Source organism: Vanacampus margaritifer, unplaced genomic scaffold (assembly GCF_051991255.1).
Source record: "Vanacampus margaritifer isolate UIUO_Vmar unplaced genomic scaffold, RoL_Vmar_1.0 HiC_scaffold_22, whole genome shotgun sequence".
Classification (NCBI taxonomy): domain Eukaryota; kingdom Metazoa; phylum Chordata; class Actinopteri; order Syngnathiformes; family Syngnathidae; genus Vanacampus; species Vanacampus margaritifer.
This window is the reverse complement of record NW_027520732.1, coordinates 267,869-278,020: the sequence shown is the minus strand read 5'-3', so window position 1 is coordinate 278,020 and position 10,152 is coordinate 267,869.

Below are 10,152 nucleotides of genomic sequence, written 5' to 3'. Positions count from 1 at the left end.
TTGAAATGAATGGCGGTCTACCAGGGGTCGAATTCCCTCATTGAAATGAATATCGGGCGCCCAGGAATCAAAATCCCCCAATGAAATGAATGGCGGGTTACCAGGGGTCGAAATCCCCCATTGAAATGAATGGCGGGCGCCCAGGGATCGAAATCCCCCATTGAAATGAATGGCGGTCTACCAGGGATCGAGATTCCCCCATAGGAATGTATGGCGGGGGGCGCATAGGGGTCGAAATCCCCCATTGAAATGAATGGCGGGCTCCCAGGGGTTGAATTCCCCCATTGAAATGAATGGCGGGCGACCAGGAGTCAAAATCCCCCATTGAAATGAATGGCGGGCGCCTAGGGGTCGAAATCCCCCATTGAAATGAATGGCTGGCTCCCAGTGGTCGAAATCCACCATTGAAACGAATGGCGGGCAACCAGGGGTCGAATTTCCCTATTGAAATGAATGGCGGGCGCCAAGGAATAAAAATCCCCCATTGAAATGAATGGCGGGCTACCAGGGGTCGAAATCCCCCATTGAAATGAATGGCGGGCTACCAGGGATCGAGATTCCCCCATAGAAATGAATGGTGGGCTCCCAGTGGTCGAAATCCCCCTTTGAAATGAATGGCGGGCTACCAGGGTTCGAATTCCCCCATTTAAATGAATGGTGGGCTCCCAGGGGTCGAAATCCATCATAGGAATGAATGGCAGGTTACCAGGGGTCGAAATCCCCCATTGAAATGAATGGCGGTCTACCAGGGATCGAGATTACCCCATAGGAATGAATGGCGGGGGCGCCTAGGGGTCCAAATCCCCCATTGAAATGAATGGCTGGCTCCCAGTGGTCGAAATCCCCCATTGAAATGAATGGCGGGCTCCCAGGGGTCGAATTCCCCCATTGAAATGAATGGCGGGCGACCACGAGTCAAAATCCCCCATTGAAATGAATGGCGGGTGCCTAGGGGTCAAAAACCCCCATTGAAATGAAGTACTGACTCCCAGTGGTCGAAATCCCCCATTGAAATGAATGGCGGGCTACCAGGGATCGAGATTCCGCCATAGAAATGAATGGCGGGCTCCCAGTGGTCGAAATCCCCCATTGAAATGAATGGCGGGCTACCAGGGGTCGAATTCCCCCATTTAAATGAATGGTGGGCTCCCAGGGGTCGAAATCCATCATAGGAATGAATGGCAGGTTACCAGGGGTTGAAATCCCCCATTGAAATTAATGGCGGTCTACCAGGGATCGAGATTCCCTCATTGGAATGAATGGAGGGGGCGCCTAGGGGTCGAAATCCCCCATTGAAATGAATGGCTGGCTCCCAGTGGTCGAAATCCCCCATTGAAATGAATGGCGGGATCCCAGGGGTCGAATTCCCCCATTGAAATGAATAGCGGGCAACCAGGGGTCGAATTTCCCTATTGAAATGAATGGCGGATGCCAAGGAATCAAAATCCCCCATTGAAATGAATGGCGGGCTACCAGAGGTCGAAATCCCCCATTGAAATGAATGGCGGGCTACCAGGGATCGAGATTCCCCCATAGAAATGAATGGCGGGCTCCAAGTGGTCGAAATCCCCCATTGAAATGAATGGCGGGCTACCAGGGATCGAGATTCCCCCATAAGGAATGTATGGCGGGGGCGCCTAGGGGTCGAAATCCCCCATTGAAATGAATGGCAGGCGACCAGGAGTCAAAATCCCCCATTGAAATGAATGGCGGGCGCCTAGGGGTCGAAATCCCCCATTGAAATGAATGGCTGGCTCCCAGTGGTCGAAAACTCCCATTGAAATGAATGGCGGGCAACCAGGGGTCGAATTTCCCTATTGAAATGAATGGCGGGCGCCAAGGAATCAAAATCCCCCATTGAAATGAATGGCGGGCTACCAGGGGTCGAAATCCCCCATTGTAATGAATGGCGGGATCCCAGGGGTCGAATTCCCCCATTGAAATGAATGGCGGGCAACCAGGGGTCGAATTTCCCTATTGAAATGAATGGCGGATGCCAAGGAATCAAAATCCCCCATTGAAATGAATGGCGGGCTACCAGGGGTCGAAATCCCCCATTGAAATGAATGGCGGGCTACCAGGGATCGAGATTCCCCCATAGAAATGAATGGCGTGCTCCCAGTGGTCGAAATCCCCCATTGAAATGAATGGCGGGCTACCAGGGGTCGAATTCCCCCATTTAAATGAATGGTGGGCTCCCAGGGGTCGAAATCCATCATAGGAATGAATGGCAGGTTACCAGGGGTTGAAATCCCCCATTGAAATGAATGGCGGTCTACCAGGGGTCGAATTCCCTCATTGAAATGAATATCGGGCGCCCAGGAATCAAAATCCCCCAATGAAATGAATGGCGGGTTACCAGGGGTCGAAATCCCCCATTGAAATGAATGGCGGGCGCCCAGGGATCGAAATCCCCCATTGAAATGAATGGCGGTCTACCAGGGATCGAGATTCCCCCATAGGAATGTATGGCGGGGGCGCATAGGGGTCGAAATCCCCCATTGAAATGAATGGCGGGCTCCCAGGGGTTGAATTCCCCCATTGAAATGAATGGCGGGCGACCAGGAGTCAAAATCCCCCATTGAAATGAATGGCGGGCGCCTAGGGGTCGAAATCCCCCATTGAAATGAATGGCTGGCTCCCAGTGGTCGAAATCCACCATTGAAACGAATGGCGGGCAACCAGGGGTCGAATTTCCCTATTGAAATGAATGGCGGGCGCCAAGGAATAAAAATCCCCCATTGAAATGAATGGCGGGCTACCAGGGGTCGAAATCCCCCATTGAAATGAATGGCGGGCTACCAGGGATCGAGATTCCCCCATAGAAATGAATGGTGGGCTCCCAGTGGTCGAAATCCCCCTTTGAAATGAATGGCGGGCTACCAGGGTTCGAATTCCCCCATTTAAATGAATGGTGGGCTCCCAGGGGTCGAAATCCATCATAGGAATGAATGGCAGGTTACCAGGGGTTGAAATCCCCCATTGAAATTAATGGCGGTCTACCAGGGATCGAGATTCCCTCATTGGAATGAATGGAGGGGGCGCCTAGGGGTCGAAATCCCCCATTGAAATGAATGGCTGGCTCCCAGTGGTCGAAATCCCCCATTGAAATGAATGGCGGGATCCCAGGGGTCGAATTCCCCCATTGAAATGAATAGCGGGCAACCTGGGGTCGAATTTCCCTATTGAAATGAATGGCGGATGCCAAGGAATCAAAATCCCCCATTGAAATGAATGGCGGGCTACCAGAGGTCGAAATCGCCCATTGAAATGAATGGCGGGCTACCAGGGATCGAGATTCCCCCATAGAAATGAATGGCGGGCTCCAAGTGGTCGAAATCCCCCATTGAAATGAATGGCGGGCTACCAGGGATCGAGATTCCCCCATAAGGAATGTATGGCGGGGGCGCCTAGGGGTCGAAATCCCCCATTGAAATGAATGGCGCGCGACCAGGAGTCAAAATCCCCCATTGAAATGAATGGCGGGCGCCTAGGGGTCGAAATCCCCCATTGAAATGAATGGCTGGCTCCCAGTGGTCGAAAACTCCCATTGAAATGAATGGCGGGCAACCAGGAGTCGAATTTCCCTATTGAAATGAATGGCGGGCGCCAAGGAATCAAAATCCCCCATTGAAATGAATGGCGGGCTACCAGGGGTCGAAATCCCCCATTGAAATGAATGGCGGGATCCCAGGGGTCGAATTCCCCCATTGAAAAGAATGGCGGGCAACCAGGGGTCGAATTTCCCTATTGAAATGAATGGCGGATGCCAAGGAATCAAAATCCCCCATTGAAATGAATGGCGGGCTACCAGGGGTCGAAATCCCCCATTGAAATGAATGGCGGGCTACCAGGGATGGAGATTCCCCCATAGAAATGAATGGCGGGCTCCCAGTGGTCGAAATCCCCCATTGAAATGAATGACGGGCTACCAGGGGTCGAATTCCCCCATTTAAATGAATGGTGGGCTCCCAGGGGTCGAAATCCATCATAGGAATGAATGGCAGGTTACCAGGGGTTGAAATCCCCCATTGAAATGAATGGCGGTCTACCAGGGATCGAGATTCCCCCATAGGAATGAATGGCGGGGGCGCCTAGGGGTCGAAATCCCCCATTGAAATGAATGGCTGGCTCCCAGTGGTCGAAATCCCCCATTGAAATGAATGGCGGGCTCCCAGGGGTCGAATTCCCCCATTGAAATGAATGGCAGGCGACCACGAGTCAAAATCCCCCATTGAAATTAATGGCGGGCGCCTAGGGGTCGAAAACCCACATTGAAATGAATGGCTGGCTCCCAGTGGTCGAAATCCCCCATTGAAATGAATGGCGGGCTACCAGGGATTGAGATTCCCCCATAGAAATGAATGGTGTGCTCCCAGTGGTCGAAATCCCCCATTGAAATGAATGGCGGGCTACCAGAGGTCGAATTCCCCCATTTAAATGAATGGTGGGCTCCCAGGGGTCAAAATCACCCATAGGAATGAATGGCAGGCGACCACGAGTCAAAATCCCCCATTGAAATGAACGGCGGGCGCCTAGGGGTCGAAAACCCACATTGAAATGAATGGCTGGCTCCCAGTGGTCGAAATCCCCCATTGAAATGAATGGCGGGTTACCAGGGGTTGAAATCCCCCATTGAAATGAATGGCGGTCTACCAGGGGTCGAATTCCCTCATTGAAATGAATATCGGGCGCCCAGGAATCAAAATCCCCCAATGAAATGAATGGCGGGCTACCAGGGGTCGAAATCCCCCATTGAAATGAATGGCGGGCGCCCAGGGATCGAAATCCCCCATTGAAATGAATGGCGGGCTACCAGGGATCGAGATTCCCCCATAAGGAATGTATGGCGGGGGCGCCTAGGGGTCGAAATCCCCCATTGAAATGAATGGCGGGCGACCAGGAGTCAAAATCCCCCATTGAAATGAATGGCGGGCGCCTAGGGGTCGAAATCCCCCATTGAAATGAATGGCTGGCTCCCAGTGGTCGAAATCCCCCATTGAAATGAATGGCGGGCAACCAGGGGTCGAATTTCCCTATTGAAATGAATGGCGGGCGCCAAGGAATCAAAATCCCCCATTGAAATGAATGGCGGGCTACCAGGGGTCGAAATCCCCCATTGAAATGAATGGCGGGCTACCAGGGATCGAGATTCCCCCATAGAAATGAATGGTGGGCTCCCAGTGGTCGAAATCCCCCTTTGAAATGAATGGCGGGCTACCAGGGTTCGAATTCCCCCATTTAAATGAATGGTGGGCTCCCAGGGGTCGAAATCCATCATAGGAATGAAAGGCAGGTTACCATGGGTTGAAATCCCCCATTGAAATGAATGGCGGTCTACCAGGGATCGAGATTCCCTCATTGGAATGAATGGCGGGGGCGCCTAGGGGTCGAAATCCCCCATTGAAATGAATAGCTGACTCCCAGTGGTCGAAATCCCCCATTGAAATGAATGGCGGGATCCCAGGGGTCGAATTCCCCCATTGAAATGAATGGCGGGCAACCAGGGGTCGAATTTCCCTATTGAAATGAATGGCGGATGCCAAGGAATCAAAATCCCCCATTGAAATGAATGGCGGGCTACCAGGGGTCGAAATCCCCCATTGAAATGAATGGCGGGCTACCAGGGATCGAGATTCCCCCATAGAAATGAATGGCGGGCTCCCAGTGGTCGAAATCCCCCATTGAAATGAATGACGGGCTACCAGGGGTCGAATTCCCCCATTTAAATGAATGGTGGGCTCCCAGGGGTCGAAATCCATCATAGGAATGAATGGCAGGTTACCAGGGGTTGAAATCCCCCATTGAAATGAATGGCGGTCTACCAGGGATCGAGATTCCCCCATAGGAATGAATGGCGGGGGCGCCTAGGGGTCGAAATCCCCCATTGAAATGAATGGCTGGCTCCCAGTGGTCGAAATCCCCCATTGAAATGAATGGCGGGCTCCCAGGGGTCGAATTCCCCCATTGAAATGAATGTCAGGCGACCACGAGTCAAAATCCCCCATTGAAATTAATGGCGGGCGCCTAGGGGTCGAAAACCCACATTGAAATGAATGGCTGGCTCCCAGTGGTCGAAATCCCCCATTGAAATGAATGGCGGGCTACCAGGGATTGAGATTCCCCCATAGAAATGAATGGTGGGCTCCCAGTGGTCGAAATCCCCCATTGAAATGAATGGCGGGCTACCAGAGGTCGAATTCCCCCATTTAAATGAATGGTGGGCTCCCAGGGGTCAAAATCACCCATAGGAATGAATGGCAGGCGACCATGAGTCAAAATCCCCCATTGAAATGAATGGCGGGTGCCTAGGGGTCGAAAACCCACATTGAAATGAATGGCTGGCTCCCAGTGGTCGAAATCCCCCATTGAAATGAATGGCGGGTTACCAGGGGTTGAAATCCCCCATTGAAATGAATGGCGGTCTACCAGGGGTCGAATTCCCTCATTGAAATGAATATCGGGCGCCCAGGAATCAAAATCCCCCAATGAAATGAATGGCGGGCTACCAGGGGTCGAAATCCCCCATTGAAATGAATGGCGGGCGCCCAGGGATCGAAATCCCCCATTGAAATGAATGGCGGGCTACCAGGGATCGAGATTCCCCCATAAGGAATGTATGGCGGGGGCGCCTAGGGGTCGAAATCCCCCATTGAAATGAATGGCGGGCGACCAGGAGTCAAAATCCCCCATTGAAATGAATGGCGGGCGCCTAGGGGTCGAAATCCCCCATTGAAATGAATGGCTGGCTCCCAGTGGTCGAAATCCCCCATTGAAATGAATGGCGGGCAACCAGGGGTCGAATTTCCCTATTGAAATGAATGGCGGGCGCCAAGGAATCAAAATCCCCCATTGAAATGAATGGCGGGCTACCAGGGGTCGAAATCCCCCATTGAAATGAATGGCGGGCTACCAGGGATCGAGATTCCCCCATAGAAATGAATGGTGGGCTCCCAGTGGTCGAAATCCCCCTTTGAAATGAATGGCGGGCTACCAGGGTTCGAATTCCCCCATTTAAATGAATGGTGGGCTCCCAGGGGTCGAAATCCATCATAGGAATGAAAGGCAGGTTACCATGGGTTGAAATCCCCCATTGAAATGAATGGCGGTCTACCAGGGATCGAGATTCCCCCATAAGGAATGTATGGCGGGGGCGCCTAGGGGTCGAAATCCCCCATTGAAATGAATGGCGGGCGACCAGGAGTCAAAATCCCCCATTGAAATGAATGGCGGGCGCCTAGGGGTCGAAATCCCCCATTGAAATGAATGGCTAGCTCCCAGTGGTCGAAATCCCCCATTGAAATGAATGGCGGGCAACCAGGGGTCGAATTTCCCTATTGAAATGAATGGCGGGCGCCAAGGAATCAAAATCCCCCATTGAAATGAATGGCGGGCTACCAGGGGTCGAAATCCCCCATTGAAATGAATGGCGGGCTACCAGGGATTGAGATTCCCCCATAGAAATGAATGGTGGGCTCCCAGTGGTCGAAATCCCCCATTGAAATGAATGGCGGGCTACCAGAGGTCGAATTCCCCCATTTAAATGAATGGTGGGCTCCCAGGGGTCAAAATCACCCATAGGAATGAATGGCAGGCGACCACGAGTCAAAATCCCCCATTGAAATGAATGGCGGGCGCCTAGGGGTCGAAAACCCACATTGAAATGAATGGCTGGCTCCCAGTGGTCGAAATCCCCCATTGAAATGAATGGCGGGTTACCAGGGGTTGAAATCCCCCATTGAAATGAATGGCGGTCTACCAGGGGTCGAATTCCCTCATTGAAATGAATATCGGGCGCCCAGGAATCAAAATCCCCCAATGAAATGAATGGCGGGCTACCAGGGGTCGAAATCCCCCATTGAAATGAATGGCGGGCGCCCAGGGATCGAAATCCCCCATTGAAATGAATGGCGGGCTACCAGGGATCGAGATTCCCCCATAAGGAATGTATGGCGGGGGCGCCTAGGGGTCGAAATCCCCCATTGAAATGAATGGCGGGCGACCAGGAGTCAAAATCCCCCATTGAAATGAATGGCGGGCGCCTAGGGGTCGAAATCCCCCATTGAAATGAATGGCTGGCTCCCAGTGGTCGAAATCCCCCATTGAAATGAATGGCGGGCAACCAGGGGTCGAATTTCCCTATTGAAATGAATGGCGGGCGCCAAGGAATCAAAATCCCCCATTGAAATGAATGGCGGGCTACCAGGGGTCGAAATCCCCCATTGAAATGAATGGCGGGCTACCAGGGATCGAGATTCCCCCATAGAAATGAATGGTGGGCTCCCAGTGGTCGAAATCCCCCTTTGAAATGAATGGCGGGCTACCAGGGTTCGAATTCCCCCATTTAAATGAATGGTGGGCTCCCAGGGGTCGAAATCCATCATAGGAATGAAAGGCAGGTTACCATGGGTTGAAATCCCCCATTGAAATGAATGGCGGTCTACCAGGGATCGAGATTCCCTCATTGGAATGAATGGCGGGGGCGCCTAGGGGTCGAAATCCCCCATTGAAATGAATGGCTGACTCCCAGTGGTCGAAATCCCCCATTGAAATGAATGGCGGGATCCCAGGGGTCGAATTCCCCCATTGAAATGAATGGCGGGCAACCAGGGGTCGAATTTCCCTATTGAAATGAATGGCGGATGCCAAGGAATCAAAATCCCCCATTGAAATGAATGGCGGGCTACCAGGCGTCGAAATCCCCCATTGAAATGAATGGCGGGCTACCAGGGATCGAGATTCCCCCATAGAAATGAATGGCGGGTTCCCAGTGGTCGAAATCCCCCATTGAAATGAATGGCGGGCTACCAGGGGTCGAAATCCCCCATTGAAATGAATGGCGGGCTCCCAGGGGTCGAATTCCCCCATTGAAATGAATGGCGGGCGACCACGAGTCAAAATCCCCCATTGAAATGAATGGCGGGCGCCTAGGGGTCGAAAACCCCCATTGAAATGAATGGCTGGCTCCCAGTGGTCGAAATCCCCCCTTGAAATGAATATCGGGCGCCCAGGAATCAAAATCCCCCAATGAAATGAATGGCGGGCTACCAGGGGTCGAAATCCCCCATTGAAATGAATGGCGGGCGCCCAGGGATCGAAATCCCCCATTGAAATGAATGGCGGGCTACCAGGGATCGAGATTCCCCCATAAGGAATGTATGGCGGGTTCCCAGTGGTCGAAATCCCCCTTTGAAATGAATGGCGGGCGCCTAGGGGTCGAAATCCCCCATTGAAATGAATGGCGGGCGACCAGGAGTCAAAATCCCCCATTGAAATGAATGGCGGGCGCCTAGGGGTCGAAATCCCCCATTGAAATGAATGGCTGGCTCCCAGTGGTCGAAATCCCCCATTGAAATGAATGGCGGGCAACCAGGGGTCGAATTTCCCTATTGAAATGAATGGCGGGCTACCAGGGGTCGAAATCCACCATTGAAATGAATGGCGGGCTACCAGGGATCGAGATTCCCCCATAGAAATGAATGGTGGGTTCCCAGTGGTCGAAATCCCCCTTTGAAATGAATGGCGGGCTACCAGGGTTCGAATTCCCCCATTTAAATGAATGGTGGGCTCCCAGGGGTCGAAATCCATCATAGGAATGAATGGCAGGTTACCAGGGGTTGAAATCCCCCATTGAAATGAATGGCGGTCTACCAGGGATCGAGATTCCCTCATAGGAATGAATGGCGGGGGCGCCTAGGGGTCGAAATCCCCCATTGAAATGAATGGCTGGCTCCCAGTGGTCGAAATCCCCCATTGAAATGAATGGCGGGATCCCAGGGGTCGAATTCCCCCATTGAAATGAATAGCGGGCAACCAGGGGTCGAATTTCCCTATTGAAATGAATGGCGGACGCCAAGGAATCAAAATCCCCCAATGAAATGAATGGCGGGCTACCAGGGGTCGAAATCCCCCATTGAAATGTATGGCGGGCACCCAGGGGTTGAATTCCCCCATTTAAATGAATGGTGGGCTCCCAGGGGTCGAAATCCCCCATAGGAATGAATGGCGGGATACCAGGGGTTGAAATCCCCCATTGAAATGAATGGCGGTCTACCAGGGATCGAGATTCCCTCATTGGAATGAATGGCGGGGGCGCCTAGGGGTCGAAATCCCCCATTGAAATGAATGGCTGGCTCCCAGTGGTCGAAATCC